Here is a 9,061-nt window from a genome sequence, read left to right as displayed (position 1 = left end):
TACCATCGCAGCCGGATCAGAAAGAGACCTTAAATGCGATCACTTTGAGGAGTGGATCTACACTTGATGGGCCCGCTATGGTCGAAGATGTCACTGAAAAAGATGAGGCGGAACCAAGCAAGAAAAAGGGCGGAGTGAACAGTAGCAAGAAAAAGACGATCGCGGTATATCATCGATCGACTAACATACCGGTCGATCGACCGACCGGCCGCGCAACAAGACGGCCACGGTTCGAGGAAGTCGATCGATCGACCGACCAACATGGTCGATCGACCGAGGATCTTCTTGATCGTGAACCTTTTCGTCCTCCAATGCCAGATAACTTGAGGGACCACTTGTTTCGGGGTACGACAACTCCGAAAATATTGAGGCAAGATCCAAATGCTGATGGGTCTGTTCCGATTCCAAAGTACGACCTAATGACGATTAATGGTTCTTTATTGAGACGGTCTGAAGAAGGTTCAAGCTATAACAAGGACAAGGTAGTGGAGTTTCGGCCTAAGTCCACTGATGCCGGTATGAGAGACCTAGAGAAGAGGGCTAAGTTGCTTCTTACAGCCCCTTATCCAGAGAGATTGGTGCCGGCAAAGGAACAGGTATCGTTTAACAAATTTGAAAATGTTATTCGTAGTTTAAATGTGTAAGTTCATTTCCTTGAATTAGTTAATCAAGTGCCTGCTTACACGAAATTTATGAAGCAGCTTTTGTCTAAAAAGAAGTCACTTGATACTTTGCAATCTGTCGCACTAACTGAGGAGTCATGTTCTTATTTGACTCACACTGCACCTCATAAGCTAGCAGACCCAGGTAGTTTTTCAGTCCCATGCAATATTGGCACCTTTTCTATTGAGAAGGCATTATGTGATTTAGGAGCCAGTATTAGCGTTATGCCTTTAAGTCTTGCCAAGAAATTGAAATTGACTAGGTTTGCAGTCACTAACATGACAGTACAGATGGCTGATCGATCTGCGGTCCAGCCTATAGGAGTCTTAGAGGATATTCCTGTGCAAATAGGAAAGTTCTTTTTCCCAGTTGATTTCGTTGTACTAGATATACCCGAGGATGCTCACATTCCTATCATTTTGGGTAGACCGTTTTCGCACACCTTTTGGTGCGATTATAGATGTTGGCTCAGGGACATTGACCTTTAAAGTAGGGAAACAGTCCATTGTTTTTGTCCAGACAGCTAAGAAGAAAGATCATATGTGGTCAGTCACTTGTAATACGATTTCTGAGAAGAAATCTTATTTTATGCTTTCTGGCATGTCTGCCCCTATGCCTACACCTGTTATAACACTTCCGCCCTTGATTGGGAGAAAATTGGAGGAAGATTCTTCTGTTTTAGATATTGCAGGAAATGGTTTGGGGAAGGAAGAGCCGTTCGTTGCTCCAACTGCGAAGGAGCCAATCGTTCAAAGAGGCGGTCTAGGATGTCTTAGCTATGGCACTGATGAGGAGCCAGTCAAGGTGACGGAGTCCGATTTGGATTTTGACGAGCCAGACGAGATCATTGATTGGGAAGATGTTAGAGACGTTGATCCGTTAAGTTCTGCGGATATTGGAATTGATAGGAGTGCAGCTAAGGAGATGAGCACTGTAGAGGCTACTTCTTGTAGCCAGAAGCCGAGCAAGTGGGCCATTCCGTGGCCATTCTTGATCAACTATTAGTTGACTAAGACTTTTCTAAAGACGTTTCATTGTTTTTGTTGAACTTTTTTTTATTGTTTTGGTTTGCGCGAGACTTCGCTTTAATAAGTTTGCTTAGGATTTTAAAGACTTTAGACTGTTACTTTGGGTTTTGCGCAATTTTGGCGCGTTATTATGTGCACTTGCAGGTTCATAGACCTTATTAGCTCGATTTATTGAGCTAAATCGAAGAAATTGGAAACTACCAGCAGGTATATCAGTCGATCGACTGGCCGCTACAGTTACAGGAGCTTATGTTCCTGTTCCTGTCACCCTGGTCGATCGACTGGGTGGTATGGTCGATCGACCATCTCTCGCTGCTGTACCTATTCACGACCATTCCCCTGCTGTGTTTGGTCGTTATGCGGAGTTGAGGGAGTCTTTTCTCCACTTTATTCTCCGATTCATTTCTGTTTTCTTCTGTTTCCTTATTTTACACATAATTACCGCTTCAACATTGTTTTCTCGGAATTACGCGCGGTACTTTTCTCTTTTCAGGTACCTACGGTAGCACTGCTGGCTACTGAAACCTCCTAACTCACGCTGGTTTGGGGATGTTTCCTTTTGCTGCGCTTAAAGTCTTGTGAGTTTCCGAGTTCCTTTTCATGTCTTATTTAGTTAATTTTATCGTAAATTCCCGTTTACCTTTTATTTCATTACATGATTTTGCACAATGGGGACATTGTGTGATTTGGTTTGGGGAAAGGTTTTGCGTTGCATTCATATGTTTTATTGCATTTCTGTTTCACGTTTATTGCACTTCATTTTGCATTTGTTGTTTATTTTCCTATATATATACAGAAAATTCAAAAATTGAAAAAAAAAATTGAAAAATTTCAAAAATTCAAAAAAATTACACGTTTATTTTAGCATATAGGTTGAGTCGGAACGGTAGTATTTCAATGATGACATTGCATTTTCATCTGTTTATGCCTGAGCCTTGCTTAATTGACATGTTATTAGTAGAATCAATATGCATAGTCTACGAGTTTTCGTTAAATTTCTTGCTGAATCTTGAGACTTGACTTGGATTTAGGGCAAACTACTTATAATTCTGAGGTTTAGAGCCTATAACTGGTGTCATTCATGACCAGTTTATCTAGGAATGTGAGTAGTACTCCTTATGAGACATGTTATATCAATATGCATAAATATGAACTTTATCTGCTTAATACCTGTATGCATTCGGGTTCGTGGTTAGTTGACACATGTGGAAGAGGTCGCCCCTTATTCATTTTGCCCATAAGCTCCACACTGCCAAAAATAGCCTTTTTTGTCCCGTTACTACATCCTACATTTAGCCTGCCCTTGTCAAGCTAGTAGTTTATGTTCTCGGGATTGTTATTTCGTTTTTTGTGGCTAATGCTCATTTTGAGATGATGTTGGGAAGATGAAAAGGACAAGACAAGAAAAGAAAAAAAAATGATTCGAAAAATAAAGAAGACTCAGTCGGTCGACCGCTTGCTGCAGTAGCGAAAGAAAAGAAAATTCGAAAAAAAATCAAAATTGCATAATTTAAGGTCTTGTTAAATGGCGATTTTCGCTCCCATGTTATATTTGTATTTTATGGGGAGCTGATTAATTATGGAGATTGTGAGATTTGTGCTAATCATTAGCACCGTTTCGATTGATCTTGAGTAAGAAGTTAGATGTTGTTATAATTTGGTTCCCTTAGTTACTAGCTTGGCTTTTAACTCTGTTTTTATCCAAATTTATCTTATCCCTTTTCTGCCCATAGCCTTACATATCCATATGTACCTCGGCATGTGTCATGGTCATTTGTTTGGTTGGAATGCATATGTACGGTTGTAGAGATTATTTTCATATTAGATTGCAGGCATGTTTTTATAGGTCGTAGTTAGGTGAGTGTCATTACAAAATTACTTCTTTTTACATATATTCACCTGTGCTTATGTGTGATATGAGCGACCCGTGAGAGTCCATGATGATAAGTCTCTATAGTTGACGGTTCAGCAGTTTTTAACGACTTCATAACTCGTTTGCATGATTCATATTGCTAATTGATTGTTGATTTGTAGCATTAAACTGGTTTAGGCCTTGCAGTTTGCATCTCGCTCTGAGATTGAAATCGTTCCATTAGGTTTTAGGATCGAGTCTAGTTCTTGCTTGGGGACAGGCAAGAGTTTGGTTTGGGGAAGTTTGATGCGTGTCCTAAATATATTGTTTTACACCCTATTTTACACGCATTTCAGAGCTCATTTGTGTAGTTTAAGCTACTATTTTCCCTATTTCCGTCTACTTTTGTGTTTTTGTGTAATATTGCAGAAGTGTGAAGAATTCAGCGGAAATCAGGCCGAATCCGCCCCGAGTACTTAGCATTGCATTTGACATGGAGTAAAGACTCGGGAAGCAAACTTGGTGCGCGTGTCGAGGCTCGAGAGACGAATTTACGAAACTTTTGGAGCAACTAGATAGACTGGTGTTTTCAGTCGATCGACCAGAGCACGACTTACAGAAGCTACTGTTCAGTACAATTCAGTCGGTCGACCGGTCCCATTCGTCGATCGACCAAACCGCTAATCTGACGGGAATTAAAAGACGAGAAGTTAGAAGCCCATTGTAATTAGGTTATGAGGATTAGGTTACGTGATAGTTTCTATATAACGTAACTCCTACTCAGCATCTATCATCTAGTTTTTATCATTGAGTTCTTAACATACAATTCAATATTCATTAGTTTAGTTTTCGGTCAATAAAATTTACCTTTCGCATTAAGCTTTGGTTCTTTCCTCTGCAATTCTTCTTACGGTATTCTTCTGTTCTTTGTTTAGTTTATTGCTTTAAAATTCCTCCGTAGTTATACTTGCTAGTTTAGATCTCCCAAAGCCGAATTATCGTTTCATGTTAGTTATTTATTTAGTTAATTTAAGTATGAATTCGTTTGCTTTACTAGTTAATTTTATTGCTGTTATTACTTTCATCATGAGTAGCTAAACCCATTGTGCTAAGATGTAGGGGAACTGTAGTGTAGGCGGCGTAAAATAGGAAGGCTGAAATCGCGCCATGGTCGGTCGATTGGCCTACCTGGTCGATCGACTGGCTCCCGTGAGATTAACTTCGTTTTAATTAATTTAATTGCTATATTTGACGAATCGAGTGCACGCGCCTAGTTGAATGCTTAGGAATTGACCGACCCGATAAAATCGAAAGATAGGAGAGGGAGAGAGACTACTTAATTGAGACGACTAAATTAATAAGATTGAGAGATAAGTTAATTTAGACTGTAAATCACTTTTCAGGACGAGAGTCAGCATTAGTGATATTAGGGACCCGTAGCTAGATCGAAAGATGCTACCTGTTAAGAGTGGACCGAGAGGACCTCTTATTTTCCCGTCTTACGTGATTGTTTCAGACTTACCTAGGGTACTGCCGCCGAAACTATAGTGAACCGACCGTCTTAGCACCCCTTTTAATATTTGATTTCATCTACAGCTCATTTCTTTACTTTGATTTAGTTTTTTCCCTTTAGTTACAGAACAATTCAAAACAAACCCCCACACATTTGTTACTTTAAGACTAAAATCGGACAACTATTAATTGCATCGCCTCTCTGTGGTTCGACCCTGACTGCCACTAGCTATAGTAGTAGTTTGGACTTATAAATTTATCTTTGGTACTCTACGACGGTATCAAAACTTTTCACATTATGCTGCTCACCCAACAATCGCTGAATCTAAGGGCATTAGTAATAGATGAACCTATAAAGAGATTTGTCACATGACACATCACCATTCTCATCTATGAACCTCAAAACACATTTTCAACAATAGGAAGGTTTTATAGACAAACCTCTAAAAAGGTTATGAATCTCTTTGCTTATGCCTAGTCTTATATATATATATATATATATATATATATATATATATATATATATATATATATATATATATATATATATATATATATATATATATATATATATGGGTTGAAATGCTATGGATGAGCCACGTGTCAACCCATCATTAAATACGAGTATTAATTACAGCTGAACATTAAATATAAACATAATAAATGCATCATAAATCTCAGTAAATATTAATTATAATTTAATAAATTTTATTATAAATTTATATAAAATAATTATGTTGATTTGATTCTAAATTTATTAAAAAAATATTTTGATAAAAACTCTAAATTGTAAATAAAAACGTTCATTGCGAAAAATGCTTTCAATCGAGTATACTATTCATTATATTTATTAACATAATTTGATATGTAGAGATGATTAAAGTGAGCATCTTACAATGTTTTACATTTACGTAAAAAAAACCTTTTGAGAAAGTTATAAAACTTAGACCATTAATTTTATTAAGAAAAATATATTTTAAAGAGTCATTGTATATATTAAAAACAAAACTTTAAAAAAAAACTACTAAGATATAAGTTTTTATAGTGTGGGAACGAAAAAATTATATTGCGACAAAATGAATACATATGAGATTTTGAGAGCTTTAAATACTGTGATAACGAGTATGTATGTACACAGTGATCACGAATGAGTTTGAATAATTAAAAGAAAAGTAATGATTATTAAGTAATACTCCCTCCAATTCACAATATACCTCTTATTTCATTTTGGCACAAAAATTAAGGAAACACACTATCCCCACCATATAATTAAATTTGGACCACACAAATACACTACCCCACCACAATTAAATTTGGATCACACAAACATTTACCAAAAAAGGAAATAGGGAGGTTATTGTGAATAACCGAAAAAGGAAATAGGGAGGTTTATTGTGAATTGGAGGGAGTATAATATTATATATGGTTTTTCTACGTGATACCCCGTGTTTCTTCGCATTCTACGTGATGCCCCTATATTTTTGAAAATATAAGTGGTATCCCTAAATGTAGTAAAATGTTTTAAAAATACTCAATCTTCTAAAAATCACGTTTTAATATGTTATATTTTGTAAAGAAAATATGTTTACAATTGAGTAGACGATGTTTATGTTAATGACATGACAAATTATTGCCACAAAATCAATAAAAAAATGTATAAATTAAACACTCTAAAGAGGCGGATTAGAGCATTTTGGGTATTTTAAGATGTTTTTATCATGTTTAGGGGTACCACGGGTATTTTTGAAAAGCGAGGGGTATCACATAGAATTCGAATAAGTACAAGGGTATCATGTAGAAAAACCCTATTATATAAACAACATGAAAAAGTAAAATACACATTACATTTTTCTTTAATATCTTTAGTTAAATATGTATACGTCAAAAACAAAACATTAGTTATGACTAACTAGATATTACTTTTATTTAAATATTTTATACGTTATCTTATAAAAATGATATTTGAGAAAATTCAACCTATTTTATTTACGGTAAACTCTTAAACATCGTTATATATAGTTGTTAAAAAAAACAAAAGGTGCAAATTTCTGATAGATATGTTTGACACATAGCACATGTAAGACACAACCAAAACATTTGAATAAGTTTAGTTTGGGTCATATATGTTTGATACATAAATATCAAACGTTATACATACAAAATTAAAAATTGCATAAAATTATATTCACATCATTTTGAATAAATCTTTTAACTGATTTGGAACATAACGTATCGTGAAATGATATAATTTGATACATTAATGTTGATTGTTGCATTATTCGAATAAATTTTATTTTAGTTAATGTGATAATTTGATCAGTTACAATTTTTTTTTTTGTAAAACGTTGATCATGCGTAATTAACTATAACTTAGTATTAGTTTTAATTAAAATTATATGTATTTTATTTTAAAATACTGAACTTAAACCTAAAACAAATAAAATTTGAGAAAAAAAATTAATTTATTTTTATTTATAGGTAAAAATATTAAAGGTTATATACAAATTATATTATTTTTCTTCAATTATAATAATAAAAATTTTAAAATAGGTCGCGTGAAGTGCGGGATACTACCTAATATCACTTATGAACCGCAAGGTTCGTCCACGGAGGGTGAGCCAAGGCTTAAGACAACTTTTGCGTTAAAATCTTGAATTAACTTGCGTTCAAATCAGAGATTGTTTTGATCATTTCTTAAATAAGTAAAGGACTTCAGTGAACTTATTTGTATCCAAATGAAAGAAGTTAACTTTTGGTTGTGGTGTTGTAGTATATACAATTTTTTTTTTTTTTTTTTTTTTTTGCGATTGTATATATTTGCATTTCATATCGAAGTATTACTTATCACTTACTCCGTATCTAATACTGGGACATGGAAAATTTGCCACTTTTACCAATCTAGTCATATTTTCTTCTGAATTTCAAGAAAATGACTGTCAGCTCCAAACTCGTGTAGAAATTGTACAAACACGGTTTGTTAGACGTGTTTTCTCGATAATTATTTGGATTTGGTCACTTTGCCTCAAAATAATGGTAACTCAGCGCCGGAGAAATTTTGAACTTTGGTGTTAAAACAAGTTATCATCAGCAAAACAACAATAATACACTCAACTTTAACTTACATAAAATCGGAATCATTAAGCAAGTCCAATGGTTTGGCTTAAGAATTTGCTTGCAATTTTAAGAAATTACAAGCTAATGGCTAAATCATTGGACAAGTACATGTAGGATAGCTTAAACTAAGCAACTTGCTTCATTAAGCTAGTAGCTTAGTTGGCCCTACCACAAAAATACAACCAATAGAAATTAGTTTAATTTATTAACATGAGATCAAGCTAGTTAGAATTTAAGCTAAACCATTGAAATAAATTGATAGCTCAAATGTAAACTAGTTTAAAATGTGATGTGGAAATGTTGGACTTCCTCAATAAATTCCATCCGAAAGGAGAATATATAAAACAACACATTTTTTTTTATTTGCCAACAATAATTTACAAATATTACTCATAGTATTTAACTTTCCTCTCTTCTTTAACAAACTAGGCATATTGTACAAAAAAACACTTTATAACTACCTGTCAAATAAAATTCAAGCTCTGCAAATCCCTCTCTAGAAAACCCTAGAAAATCCCTCAACAAATCAACCCCTAATCCGCCGCCCCCTAATCCGCCGCCGTCCAAAACTTCCTCCTCTCGCCGGCGGCCACCTCCAAATCTCTCCTGGTCGCCGGCGAGGGGCTATATCTGCTTTAGATTGGGACTCTACCCTTTGTTTCTCCTGGCGGCGTAGCAACGAGACGATCGCATGAGTTCTTCAATCACCAACATTACTCGTTTTGGTTAGGTGTTATTTGCTCTCTTTTATGCGATCTATGGTCTGATTTCTGGTCTCTTTTCTCTTCTTTTAATTAATTTTAAGTCATCTTTTTGATTTCTTTCTTCTGGGGTTGTTTTTCTGTTTGATTGCGTTTAATTTCTTGCCTACTTGGTTTTATTTCACAGTGGT

The sequence above is a fragment of the Silene latifolia genome, chromosome Y (assembly GCF_048544455.1).
Source record: "Silene latifolia isolate original U9 population chromosome Y, ASM4854445v1, whole genome shotgun sequence".
Taxonomy (NCBI): Eukaryota; Viridiplantae; Streptophyta; class Magnoliopsida; order Caryophyllales; family Caryophyllaceae; genus Silene; species Silene latifolia.
The sequence above is the reverse complement of the archived record's forward strand: the minus strand, read 5'-3'. Positions refer to the sequence as shown.